The 18,803-nt window shown below is 45.6% G+C and overlaps 1 protein-coding gene across 1 annotated transcript in view; it reads left to right on the top strand.

Annotated features, from left to right (window-relative positions):
- The first annotated feature begins 15,205 nt into the window (after positions 1-15,205).
- The window catches only part of pot1 (protection of telomeres 1 homolog), a 153,599-nt gene continuing 150,001 nt past the window's right edge, over positions 15,206-18,803 (top strand). The window contains exon 1 of the mRNA XM_084018188.1: positions 15,206-15,252. The gene's annotated coding sequence lies outside the window, so the exon portion shown is untranslated. The remainder of the gene's footprint in view (positions 15,253-18,803) is intronic.

The raw sequence follows: 18,803 nt of genomic DNA, 5'->3' as shown, positions 1-18,803 counted from the left end.
TCCCTGTTGTCCTGATCCTGAGAGATTGCCATGACCGCGCGATTATCTCTGTGTTCTCCTGAACAAGAGGAACCAAACCGGTTCCTGCATTCCAGCTACCAGACCCTGTCTGAAGTCAGCTGACCAAATCGCCAAGCCGCGATTGTCGCCTGCGGAAGGAAGAAACACGAACTGTTTTCTTTATTCGAGTTTGATCAACGAGAGGAAACACGCTCCGCTCTCGTCTGGACTTAGCCGACTCATCACGACCCCCGCTGCTGCCGGGATTCCCGAACTACCGCGTTAAGGAACGCCGTCATCGCCAGGACGGACTCGCAGCTTGCGCAACGACACCAGTAAGAGGCTATCAGTCTGGGCAGAGACATAAGTTTGATAGTGTAGGATATGCTTGTAATTCTTGTTAAACGTGTTTTAAGTTTTGATCACGGACCGCCGAGTCCGTTGCTTTCCGTGTTGTTGTATTTGAATGCTGATTGTATACCCAAGCCGCTGGGTTGATTTCTGTAACGGTGTTTTTGACTAACCTCAGCCATATTCGCGAGCTCAGTAAGCGTCTACTATCAGTTAAAAGACCGGTCCCGCTGAATGAACGCCAGTTCATTCACGAGCTTCCGTGTGATAGTAACACGCCTCCTGAGCCTTAGAATATTGCGCGCGCATTCTCCCCCTTTCTTTGTTTGTGTCCCGCTAACACACACGCACACATACATCGCCGCCCCACACGTGTCCTACGCCAGCTGTTTCCGGTGGACGCTAAGGACATAGCTCCATCTGGTGGCTGCACCCAGCCATCTCTCCCTCTCTCTCGCTACTCCATCTGACGTCAGTGGCTCCGCCCCTGAACGCTGTGAGGAATAGCTCCATCTGGTGGTCGCGCCCGGCCATATCTCTCTCTCTCTCTCGCTCTCTCTACACACACACGCACACACACGCACACACTCCACGTGTGTCTCTCCCTTTGTTTAGCTTAGCTTTGTGTGTTAGGTAGTTAGGTAATAAGGCTTTGTTAATTTCAGTGTTATTGATTGTGATCATTATTACTGATTTTAATTAATCTAATTATATTATAACTAGCGGTCTCTTGTGCTTGTTGTGTCACTGTCACTGGATAACGGCACTGTCACTGGATAACAGCAGGTTGTGAAGGCTAGTGCTCGAATTTCACTCCTTTTTAATTGTTCGATTGGTTTTGTACTTCTATGCCAATGATCACGATGATTGGCATGTGAGTATAAAACCTTTTATATTGAGACTGAATACAGTTTTAGGTTATCTTTTCCCTGATCCCAGGGTGGTGCCCCGTTTATTCATGATTATATCATGATAATATATTAAATATAAGTATTAATATCGATAATCATATTGACATTAATAATTAGCTGTTGATAACCAAATCTGCTCCTGCTACATCCCCAACAACTGGCATACAGGGCTTGTCCACCTCCTCATGTGCCCAACAGGAAGTTACAAACAGACATGGGTTCTCACCATCTCCACCTAGAGCATGGATAGGCATGGAGACATCCTGCTCAGGGCAATTCCAGGCAAAGTGTCCCTCACGACCACAGGCATAGCATCTTCTGCTGTCTTGGGTGAGAAGGGGCCGGCATGGCCTCAATGGGTAGATTGGAACTGGGGGCTTGGTTTCCAGGTGCTTAGAGGGCCCTATATCTCCCTCAAGTGGGCCGCCAGTGCCCCACCTCACCTTTCTTTGGCTGCATCTCCTGTGTCACATGGTGATTCTCCAGCAGCTCAATCAAAGTGTCAACAGAACTAGGTGCAGTCTCTCATTCTCCTCTCCCCGGCTCAGGTCAGGGAGTTGGGGCTGGGCTGTTGGCTGGGATCAAACTCAAAATCATCTTCCGTGGTCATTTGTGTGAGTACCTGGGGTCCTGATTATTTCCTGTACCTCACAGCCAGCTTCGCCATGGCCACTTGTAGCTCAGCGTTATCAACAGCCTTATCATGGCAATGGCCGCTGCCTCCACTTTTATTCTCTTTTTCTTTCTTTCTCTGGGAGAACGTAGAGATCTAATTTGCATGCATTCTCCACCATATGTGGCGAATGAGGCTCAGAGGCAGGCAGTTGGTGCAGGTAAAAATCTAACAGCCATTTATTGTAAAAAGATAAGGGAGAAGGGTGAGAGAGTAAATGTAACGAATGTTCCTTCTGATCCGGGGCATCAGCTCCATTCCTCTCACATGCTGGCTTGACTCTTCTGAAAGCACACAAAACAAATACACTATATTGCCAAAAGTATTCACTCACCCATCCAAATAATGGAAATCAGGTGTTCCAATCACTTCCATGGCCACAGGTGTATAAAAGCAAGCACCTAGGCATGGAGACTGTTTCTACAAACATTTGTGAAAGAATGGGTCGCTCTCAGGAGCTCAGTGAATTCCAGCGTGGTACTGTGATAGGATGCCACCTGTGCAACAAGTCCAGTCGTAAAATGTCCTCACTCCTAAATATTCCACAGTCAACTGTCAGTGGGATTATAACAAAGTGGAAGCGATTGGGAATGACAGCAACTCAGCCAAGAAGTGGTAGACCACATAAAATGACGGAGCGGGGTCAGCGGATGCTGAGGCACATAGTGCACTGAGGTCACCAACTTTCTGCAGAGTCAATCACTACAGACCTCCAAACTTCAGATTAGCTCAATAACAGTGTAGAGAGCTTCATGGAATGGGTTTCCATGGCGATCAGCTGCATCCAAGCCATACATCAGCGTAAAGCACGCCGCCACTGGACTCTAGGGCAGTGGAGACGCCTTCTCTGGAGTGAAGAATCACACTTCTCCATCTGAGTCTAGGTTTGGTGGTTGCCAGAACAACGGTACTTGTCTGTCTTGCACACACATTTTAGGTGACATGGGCTGTAAGCTTGCATCACTGATCATATGAAGAATAACTTAGAGCCTTACCAGTGGCAGCACTAAAAATCCAATTTGTGTCGAGGACAAGTCACCAAAAGCATGAGGAATCATCCTCTGATGAGCATGAATATCCAGAGTGAATCAGTCCGTCAAGTAATCATTGAGATTTGGATGCATATGTATCAATCAGAATCATTATGCTCTGGGCAGAAAACAACAACTTCCCTTTAATAAAACTGCTGCTCTGTTCTGAGCTATCATCAGTGTCATATTCATGTTACATTATAGACGGAAACCTAAGACGCTTTTACAAGCAGATCACTGACTGTTTAATTAAATTGAATAACGCGAAACACTCACAGAGCCTGTGATAAAGAGCATAATTCGGTATTAGCAGGAGCCTCATTACTCAGCGCTAATGATTTTCTCCTGTAGAGACACACAAGCAGGCCCGAGGTTCGGTTGCTGCTTCATGTTTCTAATCACCCGTCCTATGTGAAGAATATCACCAATAAACTACAGGCATGAAGCTGTCTTCCAGATGGAAAACAACAACTTGCATACTGTATTGTTTGCAGCCTATGGGAGGATGATGGTGAGGAAGGGGGGGGGGGGCTAGATACAGCTCCAGACTCACAGACTTTGAGGCGCGTTCATGCAAAGTCTGCAAGGGTTTAGGGCTCTCTCAAGGTCAAATCATCGAGAGCTTGAGGGCTCCCTCGCAGACATGTTGAGCCCATCCACGGACGTAATTTAGGGGGGGGACACCCCCTAAAAGTGCTTTGAGTGCTTTGCAGTGCAGTGTTTGCAGTGCCCTGAAGGGGTGTAATTCTGGTGTGGTGTGTTTAGTGGGCAGTGCCCCAACACCTGTCTTCGGCCCACGAGGGGTACGGAGGAAAGTAGGCTAACCGACTCATGCTGTGTCCCTTCCCTGTGTGTGTGGCTATACACTGTTTATTAATTGATGCCAATAAAGATTATTACTTCCTGTATCCTGTTTTGTCTTAAATGTGTGCGCAGTGGAAACGTTCTGTGTACGGGCTCTCTACATCTCTTCTAATCGAAACAAGGTTTATTACAATACCTTAAGACTGATGTACTCACCTCCTTGCCAGCTGCTCTCCCTGCACTGTGGCCTCCTAATACTAGTCTTAATTAACCAGAAATTAGAAATGAAAATTGTAGGTTTACACAGCTTATCAAAAAACAAACTTTATTTAATTAACATAGGAAGGGTGCGATCCGTAGCGTGCCTCGGCACGATTGCCCCCCACAGGGGGTCCCCCCCGCCACTTTGCACTCACACTGCTCAGCCCAAACGGGCCTTTGCCCGATTGCCGGTTGTACATAAGTCATCACGTCCTAATACTACACACGCATGGCTTGATGTTGTTTTGAAGGAGCGCTGTCTCTGCATATATTTCTAGTAAGCGTCGGTGGCGCAGTGGATAAAGCAGCCGCCCCATGTACGGAGGCTCAGCCTTGGCGCGGAGATCAGTGGTTCGACTCCCGCCCCGGCAATCTCTTTCGCGCATGTCTTCCCCCTCTATCTCCCCTTTCCACACTGTCTCTCTCTGCATAAAACAATAAAATAAAAAGGCTTGCATGGCACTCCAGCCATAAAAAAAAAAAAAAATCTTTAAAGATCGTAGCGGGAGCGCGCGGTGAGGATTGCTGTAGCCGGGCGTCTTGCGGAGCAAGTCTACACTGTGCTGCGCGGAGATGAGAGAGGGCAGCTCATATCGGCCACTATACGGCCAGCATGTTTTAATGTTTTTTCCACTAAAAGGGCCAGTAAATATTCCTTCGCGGGCCGAATAGACCCAGCTCCCAACCCAACTTTGAGAATAGATTAACGGCGATATTTTTTTTATCGCCCGATAAGAGTCTCGTGTTAACGCAGCACGCCGGAGACAGTCTACGGTGGCTGCAACCAGCTTGCCCACACCTCCGCTACAGCGGAATGGTTCTCATTGGTTAAAAGTTCAATGACGTGTGTTCAGGTCCGCACTTGGCGGCCACCTTGTGGTGAAATGATTTGCCTTTTTATTTTGGTCGCTTTGATCTCATGGCTTGATCTAAAGTTCTGTGCATTGTGCTCTGAGTATAGGCCTATTTATATGATGTGAGGTCTTGTTAATACAAACATAGAATGATAATACAAATATACTGGGAAAAAAAAGAATGCCTTCCACATGTTGCCTGGTGTGTGTGTGTGTGTGTGTGTGTGTATGTGTGTATATATATATATATATATGTGTTGGGGTTGTAGCAGGAGCAGATTTGGTTATCAACAGTTAACTATCAGTATCAATATGATTATCGGTATTAATAATTATATTTAATATATTATCATGATATAATCATGAATAAACGGGGCACCACCCTGGGATCAGGGAAAAGATAACCTAAAACTGTATTCAGTCTCAATATAAAGGTTTTATACTCATATGCCAATCATCGTGATCATTGGCATGGAAGCATAAAAACAATCTAACAATTAAGAAGGGCGTGAAATTCAAGCACTAGCCTTCACAACCTGCTGTTATCCAGTGACATATACACAACAAGCACAAGAGACCGCTAGTTATAATATAATAAGATTTATTAAAATCAGTAATAATGATCACAATCAATAACACTGCAATTAACAAAGCCTTATTACCTAACTACCTAACACAAAGCTAAGCTTAAACAAAGGGAGAGACACACGTGGAGTGTGTGTGTGCGTATGTGTGTGCGTGCGTGTGCATGTGCGTGTGCGTGTGTGTGTGTGCGTGTCGAGAGAGAGGGAGAGATGGCTATGGGCGGCCACCAGATGGAGCTAGCGTTCAGGGACGGAGCCACTGATGTCCGATGGGGTAGCGAGAGAGAGAGAGGTGGAGCTATTCCTCGCAGCGTTCAGGGGCGGAGCCACTGATGTCCGATGGAGTAGCGAGAGAGAGAGAGAGAGAGAGAGAGAGAGATAGCCGTATGTAGCCACCAGATGTAGCTATGTCCCTAGCGTCCGCCGGGAACAGCTGGCTTAGGACACGTGTGTGCCGCGTGTATGTGTGTGTGTGTGTTAGCGGGACACAAACAAAGAGAGAGAGAATGCGCGAGCGATATTCTGAGGCACAGAAAACGTGCCGCTATCACCCGGGCGCGTGAATGAACTGGCGTTTATTCCGCGAGACCGGTCTTTTAACTGATAGTAGAGGCTTTCTGAGCTCACGAATATGGCGGAGGTTAGTCGGAAACACTGTTACAGAAATCAACCCAGCTGCGTGGGTACACGATCAGCATTCACATACAGCAGCACATGAACAAACGGACTCGGCGATCCGCGATCAGAACTTAAAACACATTAACAAGAATTACAAGCATGTCCTACACTATCGAATCTCTGCTTCTGCCCAGACAAATAGCCTCTTACTTTTGTCGATGTGAGATGCGTCGATGTGAGGGTTTCGTCCCGTGCGGGGATGGCGTTCCTTGACGCCGGCAACGGACAGTAGTTCGTGGGCGCTCGTTCAGCGCCGGATCCAATTGGTTGAAGAAAACCGTTAGTTATTCTTCCTTCTGCAGGAACAATCGCGGGGCTCGGCGATTTAGTCAGCTGATTTCAGACAAAGACGGGTCGAGTTATCCGTTCTGCTGGCAGCTGGGACGAAGAAAGTTTTTCTTCTTACCGCGGGGAACGGGAGAGTCGCGCTGTCGCGGTGGTCTCCTCGGGATCCAAAATGATAAACAAAAGAAAAATAAAACGAGTAGAGAAAAAGAGGGGTAAAGCAGTCTGTTGCTTGTCCAGCGAGTTTGGGGGAAAGACTGCGGCCTAGGACAAAGGGAAACGCTGCAGACGTAATCTTCACCTCCTGGCCTAACGCGAGTTACTTCGGAGAGAGAGAGTTTTTCTGGTGGCCGCGGGATTTATAGCTCACGGCTGGTCCGGGGGACCCCCTGGAGTCCCATGCAGTTGCCAGCCAATAGGGCACCCGTTGTGTGACGTCAGATCTCGCGACCAGGTGGAGGTGACACTAAAATGGTGGTTGTAGTTTTTTATCTCCTTTGTCCCATTGTCTGGCCGCATTGTGTAGGCTTTGTAGGCCGCATTGTGTAGTCCTAACGGTTAGGTCCCAACATATATATTGGAATATTGGTAGAGGTAGGGGAAGTCCTATGGTGTTGCAGTTCAACAGTCCTGTTCTTGGAGGTGGTGTTAGTGGTGTGGGAGATGGGCAGGTTCCGGCAGAGGCTCCTTCAGTCAGTGGGGTCAGGGTTCCTTCTCAGAGTCACCACACTGTACCTGCACCTAACACACAGGTTACTGCTTCATCCACGCCAAACCCTATTCTACAGTCACCGGAAGTTGTCAGTGGGCTGAGCGACTTAATTAGAAATATTGGCCAGCAGCTGGCAGATAGTATAGTTGCACACCTCAGCCCAGTACATAGTGCGCCTACACCGAGTACGTCAAATGTGCACGACATGCCCACCAGCGTGCCCATTAACATGTCTTCACATGGTCTGGACATGTCACAAGTCTGGTTTGTTCCTCATAGGAAGGTGAAGGAACCCACTACATTCAGGGGAGATAGCACAGACACAGTGGATGTGCATGAGTGGGAGGTTCTGATGAAAGACTACATAAAGAGGACGAATGTCAGTACGGAGCAGCAGGCAGAAGAAATTCTCATTCATCTGAGTCGTCGAGCTAAGGATGTTGTGAAGTTCGGAATGAGGAACAGTGGCATTAATGTTGCACAGAATCCAGATGCGATTTATGCTCTCCTCCGTAAGCATTTCGCTGCTGTCCCCTATTCACCCCTTCCCCTAGCAGATTTCTACACTACACTGCCGAAGCCTTGTGAGGATGCATACGACTACTGGCTGAGGCTCAACCAAGCTGCAGATGTTGCTGCTGACCGCCTCAAGGAACAGGGTAAAGAGCTACACTGCCCCAGCCTGGAATTGACACGTATGTTTATTAAGAACTGTCCCTCCAAAGAGCTTGCCATGACATTCAGGTCAAAGACCATTGACAAGTGGGCTGCAGTAGAGGTCCAGGAAGTGCTGGATGAGTACCACGCAGAGATGGGTTCAAGGGGTGCTGCTGCCACTGACGTGAGTAGGAAGCCCATCGAGAATGTGTATATGAACAGGGTTGAGGTGCTCCCCACTGCTGTGCCCCAACCTGATTCTCTAGACACTCACACAGCCAAGACGAATGACTCAGCTGCTCTTGAACGTGTCATTACCATGCTGGAGAAAGTTCTGCTGGACAAATCTGTCCCTCCCCGGAACAATACTGGCAGGCAGCTTCGGTCGAAACTCCCCAGGATTGAGGGTCTGAATGTCCTGCCATGTGCTGTCTGTGGTGATACTGGCCATTCCGCTGTCACTCATTGCTGTGAGAAGAGACTTTGCTTCCAGTGTTTCTCCGCTGATCATTCCAGACGCAGCTGTCCTGTACAACTGACATCCAGCCCATGTCTAGGGTCGGGAAACTAACAGATCTGCATCCAGGGGAGGACGGTGCAGATCCTATTAGTGGGTCTCCCAACAGTGATGGTGAGGATTTTGAATCCATTTTTGAGTCATTCAGTTACAGATTGGGCTCAGACAGGACTGTTATATTCCAGGGCACACACAGAATTCAGAAGTCAGACAGTTTATTTTATACTGATGTCACCGTGGCTAATGTCACCCTGAAGGCTATGATAGATAGTGGCTCAACTGGCTGCACGCTGAGGGAGCCAGCTGTAGAGCGCCTCTTGCAGCATAACCCAGATATACGGCGACATTCTGCAGATGATGTTGTCATTATTGGATGTGGGGGTCATCAGGTCAGGCCTTCAGCAGTATGTGATGTGGAAATTGAAGTGTATGATTGTAAGATGGTTGTCCCTATGTTTGTGGTTCCTGGTCAGACTGATGAAATGATCCTTGGCAGCAACGCCATAAAAAGGATTCTCCAACTGATGAGGAAGACTGCTGGCTATTGGCGACTCATGTCGGAGCCCAGTAGTATTAACGATGAAGACAGCCATCGCTTTTTCTCTCTCATTTCAAACACAGAGAGATGGAAAGGTGACATGGTGCCTGACATAGTTGGCACATTGAAGTTACAACGGTGCGTGACGCTACAGCCACAAAGTGAGAATCTGGTATGGGGAAAGCTCCCTGATTCAGCACACATGTCAGTTGGGAGTACGTTGATTGTTGAACCTACACAAGCGAGATGCAGGCCCAGAAAAATTTTAGTTGGTAGGATTGTCACGCCAATGTGGGGCGATCGATGTCTGCCCATGAAAATAATCAACCCAACTAGTGAGCCTATAGTGCTGAAGAGGAACACGAAACTGGCAGATGTGTTTCCTTGTGTCGCTGTTGAAGATCTGTCTCAACCTGATCACATCCAAGTTCACGCTCAATCTGTCTCTGATGCTGTGAAGCCGAGATCCAAGGAGGACATCAAGAAAGCACTGGACAAGCTTGGCCTTCAGGATCTGGACCTGGATGCATGTGCTGTTTCTGACCTGTGGAAGGATAGGCTTTGTCAGATCATAGAGAAGCATGAGCCGATCTTCTCACGACATAAGATGGACTGTGGAGAGGCATCTGACTTCGTGCACAAGATACATCTTGTAGATGAGAGGCCGTTTCGTCTGCCTTACCGCAGAGTTCCGCCAAACCACTATGAGAAGCTAAGAACAGCTCTCAATGACATGGAAGAAAAGGGCATTATTAGCAAATCCTCGAGTGAGTACGCTTCGCCCCTGGTCCTCGTGTGGAAGAAAAATGGGGATCTGCGTATCTGCACGGACTTCAGGTGGCTCAACGCGAGGACAGTGAAGGATGCGCACCCTCTGCCGCACCAAGCTGATGCTCTTGCTGCACTGGGTGGAAATGCCTTCTTCTCTACCATGGATCTTACCTCCGGCTTGCATGTGCCTCTGCATGAAGATCACAGAAAGTTCACTGCTTTCTCTTCCCCGTTTGGCTTGCATGAATACAACCGGATGCCTCAGGGTCTCTCTTAACAGCCCGGCTACATTCATGCGCATGATGCTCTCTATTTTTGGGGATCAGAATTTCTCAAGCCTCTTGTGTTATTTGGATGATCTCATGGTCTTTGGTCCCACTGAAGAGATAGCGCTTGAGCGCCTGGAGATGGTGTTCTCCCGCTTGGAAGAACCACAATCTCAAGCTGGCACCAAAGAAATGCCACTTTCTCCAGAGATCTGTTAAATTTCTTGGACATGTTATTTCAGAATCAGGAGTGCAGACGGACCCTGGAAAGGTTGAATCTATTAACCGGGTACAGGTGTCTGATCTGATGGAGGGTGATGGTGTCACTCCTTCCCAAAAGAAATTAGGTCGTTCTTGGGAATGGTGCTGTACTATCAGCACTTTATCGAAGACTGCTCCACTAAGGCAAGACCCCTTTTTAAGCTGCTCTCAGAACAGAAGACTGGCGGGAAAGTCCGTCAAAAGAAACAACATGGAAGGAAGCGCCGCAATCATCTCAAACTTTCAGCGGATGACTGGACACCTGAGTGTAGGGATGCCTTTGACACTTTGAAGCACGATCTGTCCCACAGTGTGACACTAGCACATCCTGACTTCGCAGAGCCCTTCATTCTCGCTGTTGACGCGTCTTTTGATGGGATTGGGGCAGTCCTATCTCAGCTTCAGCCTGGTGATAAAGTCGCAAGGCCAGTCGCTTTTGCCAGCAAAACACTGTCACATGCCCAGTTTAACTACCCAGCACACAGGCTAGAATTTCTTGCTCTGAAGTGGGCTATATGTGACAAGTTCTCTCACTGGTTAAAAGGAAGGCATTTTACAGCATGGTCTGATAACAACCCCTTGACATATGTTTTGACCAAACCCAGGTTGGATGCTTGCGAACAGAGATGGGTTGCAAAACTCACGGCATACGACTTTGACCTGAAATATGTCCCAGGGCCAAAGAACACTGTTGCTGACACTCTGAGTCGTGAACCCTTTGTCCAGTCTTGCATTAGCCATCGCCTGGTGAAAGAGCCTTACCTGTCTTTGTTGGATGAGGTCAATGGAGTTGTTACTGGGACAGTACAGGATGCGTTCCGATTTACCAACAACTGCCAGGCCGTCCAAGATGCTGAGGATACAGGAGATGGGGATCTTAGCTCGGAAAGAGGTACTTGCCTGCCATCTGGAGGTGTCATTGATGCTGAGGAGGTGTCTGCAGTTTTGGATGCCCATCGCGCTGGCGGTGTCTCTCGTCTGTCTGGTGCAAGCCCATCTTCACTGCAACTACCAGAGGAAGACCCATCCACCATCATCCCGCACAGTCAGTTGTGTAACTTGCAGCAGCAGGACTCTACAGTTAGCAGAGCCCTCTTCTACGTTCAGCGGCATAGGAAACCAAACAAGAAGGAAAGGATGGCAGAGTCAAGCTGTGTACTCAGGCTGTTGAAGCACTGGGAGAAGTTGAAGGTGCGTAATGGGATTCTTTACCGAGTGAAGAGGGATCGTCATATGAATAAAAAGGTCTTTCAGTTTGTCTTACCCGAGTCCCTGAAGCGACAAGTCCTGCGTGGTGTTCATGATAGCGCTGGTCACCAGGGCCGTTCAAGAACCCTCTCTCTAGCCAGTGAACGTTTCTTCTGGACGGGAATGGAGAAGGATGTGGTTAATCATGTGAAACACTGTCAGAGATGCATCTTAGGGAAAACTCCCGAGCCGAACGCCCGAGCTCCTCTTGAGAACATCCGCACCACAGCTCCTATGGAGCTAGTGTGCATCGATTTTTGGACTGCAGAATCAAGTGACAAGAAGACAACTGACGTTCTTGTTGTGACCGACCATTTCTCAAAGCTAGCGCTAGCCTTTCCCTGTAGAAACCAGTCTGCAAAGCAGGTTGCTCGCTGTTTATGGGACAAGTTTTTCTGTGTCTACGAGTTCCCCAAACGAATCCACTCAGACCAGGGGGCTAACTTTGAGAGCAGGCTAATCAAAGATCTTCTTGGGGTGGCAGGTGTGCACAAGTCCCATACAACGCTGTATCATCCAATGGGCAATGGGATCACTGAAAGATTCAACAGGACTCTCGGTGGCATGATAAGGACTCTTCCCTCTGAGTGCAAATCCAGGTGGCCGCAGATGCTCCAGATGTTGACTTTCTGCTATAACTGCACAGTGCATGAGACAACGGGTTTGCTCCATTTTACTTAATGTTTGGACGGGTCCCTCGCTTGCCGGTTGACATCATGTTCCATCATGTTCTTGGAAATCCCGACGTTGTCAGCCACCATGAGTTTGTGCACCATCTGAGGAGAGATCTCTCTGAGGCCGCGCGGATTGCTCAGCAGCAGAGCAAGATCGCCACGCCAAAATCTACAATCGCAGAATCAAAGGTTTGCCGTTGGCTGTGGGTGATAGAGTGCTGCTTGCCAATCGTGGTGAAAAAGGCAAGAAAAAGGTTTCAGACCGGTGGGATTCAACCCCTTTTGAGGTGGTGTCTGTGAGGTCTGGCCTTAATGTGTACAGGATCCGAGACAAAGTCTCAGGAAAAGTGAAGGTTGTGCACAGGAACATGCTGCTCCCGGTTGACTTCCTGACATTCCCTGAGCAAACTGAACGTCAAACGGTTTCTGGCGAACCACAGTTTGACACGCTCAGTAGAAGTGGCCAGAGCTCCATCGTGGCTGATCAGGAGGATGCCCGATCACGAACCATGAACTGGCTCATACAGTCCCCTGTACAAGCAGTAGCGGGGGTAGAAGGTGTTTCTCAAGGGGGTTTTCGACCGCACTTCATTAGTGGTTGTCATGGAGGAAGGCTGGGCAGAGGAGCTGTTGGACAGTGCCTCTCACAACTCTGACCATGATCTTGCCGCTCATGCAGATTCTGACTTATTGTCGGATTCAGGGCAAGATGAGACTTGTTTGCCTGTTGATGTGTCTGTAGCCTCAGATATCCAGCTGTCCCCAGTTGATGTTGAGTTGGTAGAGGTAGTTTGTACACACCCACAGACCACAGGTGCACCTGCAGTTTCCACAAGGTATGGCAGGACCATTAAGTGTCCAAATAGGCTTGTTTGTGAGATGTTGGGCCAGAGATTTGTGGGGGATACTGAATCTATGAAGGGATCTGTGGTTGTCTCCATGTCACCCACTTTGGCAATTTGTGTGTAGGGCAGCTAATGGGGTTTTGTGACTAGAAGTCACTTGTTTTCTTTTGTTTTTTTCTTTTTCTCCATTTTCTTTTATTTGTCTTCGCTCAAGGGAGGTGTGATATGTTCTACTCCATGCCGACAGAGCATAGATATGTACGAGTTTATGAGATGTAGATGGCATCTCTGCTGACTGTGATGAGTGCAGGTTTTGGTACCACCCTGTCCTCACACACTTCTTATGGAAGAAATTCTGACATTGTCTCTTTTTGTACATCGGTGCTCAAGATCCATGCAGTTTTTTTTTACCTTTGGAAAAAGTTTTATTTAGAGAATGTTGCCCATATTTGGCATAATTTAAGGGGGGTGTATGTAACGGAGTAATGTTATGTATGTTAAATTATACCTGCAATAGGCGCAACACTGCCATCTAGTGGCGCGGCGGTGGCGAGGGAAAACTCAGTATGACGAAGCATTTCAATGTGGTAAAACGGCTAATTCTGTGTAGTCTGGGAAAATGTAGTTTTGAATGTTCGCACTTTATATTTTACAGCGTAATGTCCTTGTCATGATTTGGGCTAACTGCTTTGAGCACAATATATGATTTGTTAGTTTCCAAAAATATTCAGTGATTAAGTTAACCTTATATTAAGCTAAACTAGCTTAATTGTACTCATTCATAGTGTGTATCCCATGACTGAAGATTCCCTCGTCATTCCTCACTGGAAAAACGCTGTGTTGCAGGTAATATATTTTGTTGTCATATGTTCATGTTACAAATTGTATGACTGTTTTGTTTTGGTGTGAGTTGCCTTTTTACCCGTTGGTTGAAAAGGCCCACGTTATCCTCGCTAACTTAAGATTTTGACTAGCCTGTTAACTGTGAATGCTGTCATGTTATTTATGTTCACCTTCATTGTAATATGATGTAGTTTGCACACAATATATCCACTATACGAACGTGTGATGTGAGAATGGGTCAAATTGCGTGACTGTCACACTCAAAGCGTGAGGCTTGGCAGCCCTGTTGTGTGATATGATTTCTGGATCTCATTGAGATTACCTGATGAACAGGTCTTGAAGAATCGCTAACACACAAATGTAGGACAAATGCATGTCATTTCAGTGTTGACAAGGACTCAGACTCTCCCAAGATGGGCTTATGATGCTGGCACCAACTGCACTTCATCAGCTCAAATGATTCTCACTCCTGACAGATTGGAGGCCTGCAGAAATGCCTCCAAAAACGCCAGTTGTATGGGTGCACAGCCACTGAGTTGTCTGCTGTTCTTCCGGCGGCCACAGTCAGGAGACTGGAGGCTGGCAGGTCGACCTGCCTCATGTCAGTATCACATCTCATCTCCTTGACAGACTCCTGTGCCTTACAGAAAGCCCAAAACAGACAGTGTCACACAACGTCAGTGCAATGATGGGGAACTTATTCTAATTACATTAACTATCTAAGTCATAATGGAACAGCTGAGTGGTCCACCATGGCATTTTATGGGGAAGTATAGCCTGTACCACTGTCACCATCTGTGTGAGGGTGAGGTCCTAGGCAAGAGGGGGTGAAGCCTGGGTAATTTGTTGTGTACTGCACAAGGCAATATTTTCTTAACAACATTTTTTAAAACGTGTGTTTGTTGCTGAGATTTTGCAGCTGATCCATTTGAAATATTTTCAATATCTGGAAATATTTGAGTCTTGAGAACTTTTGAAATGTCTTAGAATTGCTGATAGTAGTGTAAATGTTAAGTGAACTATCAATTTAAATCCAAGGGCAGAAAGGAGTTAAAATATCAACTGAAGATGAAGTGACAAACTGAAGTGGAAGGTTCACTAAGTGGAGCCAGTTAAAGTGTAATTTAAAATGTATAATGTATTGTTGTTTGAAGTATAAGCACAGAAAGCAGTGAGAATACATTGGGAAGAAACTATTGAAATTTAGAGTGTGAGAATGTTATGGTGTGAGTAAGATGAACTGAAAGTAGAAAACAATTGAACAAAAGATGGAAGAAAAAAGACGAATAATTGCCATTATTCATACAACTTCGTATTTGTGTTAGTTTTTTCCATGCTACATTGTATTTTCTATTGATTTATTATCATAGTATTATTATTTTGATTCGTATGAATAGTAGTCGTGCTATCCGGTTCGTTATACGCATGCGCAGTACAGCAGCCCGTCAATTCGAAACCAAGCGAGGGAAAACAAATCGAACTGCAATCGTAAGTTTTTCCTCCTATTTCGAGCATGTAATGAAACGTTTCCTTCCCCGTTATGACTGCCAAAGAAGGGTATTTCACCACGATGGTCCTTGTATTAACTGTTTATTTCGAAATGTTGTTCATTCGTTTGTACAAGCTGGTTTAGTGTCAGCTTGACGCCACTCAAACCTCTGTGTCTTTAGGAAGAGAATGTGTGCCGAGACCAAATCTAAAAACCTTGGTGTTTTGGGATGCATTACTTATTGTCTCAAACAACCGACATGTAGAGTATTGTTTAATACATCTTAAAATTCTTTACATTCTATTTCGACATTCGGCTTACTCCTAATACACATTCTTCACCGATGTAAATATGATATCGTTTTGTTTTATGTTATGTTTTGTTCATTCTCACTCTTTCTTGCCCCTCTAATCACGCTACTTGAGGTCAGAGGAAACGTTGCAATACTATTAAATAACGTGCTGCATTATGTGTTGTATGTCAGCCGAATTTACCAACAGAGTCTATTTATTCATAAAAGCATGCACATTGTCGAGTATCTTCTGTGTAACACTACAGAGAATCAATGGAAATTTAAACCGTAGTTGACCGATTTTGGAATGGAGATCGCTTAACCTTCGATTAAACATTTTTACAGGGTTCGTCTCGCTAGCTGCAGTTTTCTTTGGTCACTTGCCTTCAATAGTTTATTCAATGCCATGATACTGTTTAAGTTTATTGCTATGAGTGCTACTTTTAGACTATTATGTTCATGCTAAACGGGAAGATACGCTGCCCTCCGTGGTCGTGTTTGCTAGCAGGCTAACTAGCTAACAGTTAACTTGCTTTAGCAGAACTTTACTCTTCCGGCCTAACGTTAACAGCATAAACATATCTGCATATTGGTATGCGTTGCCTTTTCATGTTGGCATTAGCTTCGTTGTTTATTACACGTCTCTTTAGAATACATGGCATGAACGGTGACAGGTGGACAAGCGCACAGCTGGTGTTGCACCGTGGCTTAGCTCCACTGTGTGTTTACATTTGGGTGATAGAGGTAACGGGGATAAAAGTACATTTGGCTGTACAAGGCTGACCTTATTCTACATTTTGGGGTTCAGAATCAGCCATTGAAAGCTAACTGTATTTGACATTTGCTATACATTAAGTGTATTAGTTTGGTGTATCTTTTAGAGTGCTGTGACCTTTTTAACACTGAAACCTGTCTGTTATTGGTTGGTTCTTTATATAGAATTAGACCATGTTAACCACCCTGTAATTTTCTTTGGCTGACTGCTTTTATCGGAAATTCTTAAAACATAAACTAAACTGTTGTTGTGCAGCAGGAATAAAGGAAGACATCACAGTTAGACACCATAGTCTCAGCCATAATATGCCACTTGAAAGCTTATTTTCCTCTTCTTTCGTTTACGTCCTCTGTTGAAATAGGTTGTGATTGTGTTTGGAAAAAGCTTGGCCTCCTTTTTATTGCTGACATTTTATTGAGGTGCTGCTGGTTAATCAGATGGAGGGATGACAGTGTGGGGCCTAACGACTTGGAAAATGGATTTAGCTGTTTTACAATGTTTATTTTGGAGCAAGTAATTGGAATTTGCATCACAAGCTTCTTAACTTTCTAAAAGGAAACGGAGAGGGTACTTAATAGAATTGACAGCTTCACAAAATGTCATTAAGATGATTTTCTGTTGAGCAGTTTTACACTTTATGTCGAGTTTATATGTGGGTGTTTTATGCCTCACACATTAGCTAATTTAAGTGCCTGGCAACAAAACGAATGGATGCCTCACATCACCATAACAAACTCTTAAAAGCAACACGTCTTTTCGTAAACAAACAAAGTTCTCGGTTTAGTTTGTCTTGAAACATGCTGTGTATCCTGTTGAATGCATTTTGGTTCTCACTAAACATTTGTAAGCCCCCCCCCCAATAACCGTGAAAAGCTCGCTTTTCATGTGATTAGACATGGCTGGCAGCAAAAATTTCATGTCACAATTATCACAATTATCAATAAGTAAAATAAATAATAATTATTATTAAGCTGGGATCGGCTCCAGCAACACCCCCCCCCCCCCCCCCCCCCCCGCGACCCTGAGTACAGGATAAGCGGTAGACGATGGATGGATGAATAATTATCAATAAGTTGATTGTGGTTAATTTCCATGATTATCTTTACGAGAGTGATTCGAAAAAGCTTTGTAGCTTGGTAGTACAAAATGTAGCCTGATGTAAGAAAGAACACACTCGCACAATGTTGCTGTTTTTATCCTAGGGCTGGGCGAATTAGCCTATAACTGATATTGTGATTAGGGATGTCCCGATACAACTTTTTCACTTCCGATACGATACCGATATTGTAGCCTTGAGTATTGGCAGATACCGATATCAATACGATGCGATATCGGCACAAATCATACATACATTTATTCCTTATTTTGTTGTGTGGAATGTTAGAAAAGGCTTGATAAAGTGATGGTACTGTTACTGATGTTGTAGTGATATAACAGAAAACAATAGTCAGCAACAGTAGGTATAGGAAAAACTGACCCATTTATTATTAACCAATTGGTTACATAAATTTTAACCTTCAACATAAGAGTATTACCTCAACAAATCCAATAAAAACAAAATGTTATATTTAAAGTGCAAAATAACCACTGGTTACCAACATAATCATAAAATTGAATAGAATAAATTAAAAATAAATTAGAAGACCCTGAAAAATAACCTAAATAAATCCAATTTAAAAAATAAAAAAAACGTTTTAAAGTGCAAACAATTCAAGTTCACTTCAGTTATTTTTTTACTGTCAGTATATGGTGGAAACAACTGTGGGCAGGGACAAAAACAACACAATATTGTCCACTGTCCAACTGCTCAAAGTTAAGAGTTCACAGCTCCAGTTTCACTGACTGACTGTGCCCAAAACAATGTAGTCATTACTCTTAGTCTTCACTGAAGAATAGAGTGTAAACACAATAAACATATCACTCTAATAACAAGAGCATAAAACAAATAATAATCAGTCAGTGCTGACTACCCTTACTACTACTCCTCCTCCTTCTCCACTTTCTGCAGTCCGAGCATAATGTGGAGATTTTTTTTTAAGAAGATAAGCATTTCGGCATGCTGTGCTGTCAGCCTGCTCCTGTGCTCCTCAATGATAATTGACGCTGTGCTGAAGAGCCTTTCACTCTCCACACTCGTGCAGGGAGCACAAAGGAATTTAGCTGCTGTTGCTGCCATGGTGGGGAGTCGAGCTTGGTTTAGGCTCCAGTAGTGTAAAGGGTTGCTCTTCCGTTCAATCGGAGCCTCACAGAAGTAGCTCTCCATTTCACAGATTGCCTGTGGTGATCTGGTCAGACGGACCTGCTGCTGTGCTGCTCTCCTCCAGTATTTCGTCAAAGATGCTGCCAAGGTTGCTGCTTGCACCCGCCATCCGTGGAGTCTTGTCCACTGGCTCGGTCACATCAGATGGAGGCGTGGTCTTCAGCTCTTCTTCTACTTTATATACCGCTGCCTTTAACGCTGCTTTTGCATGTCCCAGGTTTTC

This window comes from Eutrigla gurnardus, assembly GCF_963514095.1.
Source record: "Eutrigla gurnardus genome assembly, chromosome: 9".
In the NCBI taxonomy this organism is placed as follows: Eukaryota; Metazoa; Chordata; class Actinopteri; order Perciformes; family Triglidae; genus Eutrigla; species Eutrigla gurnardus.
This window is presented reverse-complemented; position numbering and strand designations above follow the sequence as displayed.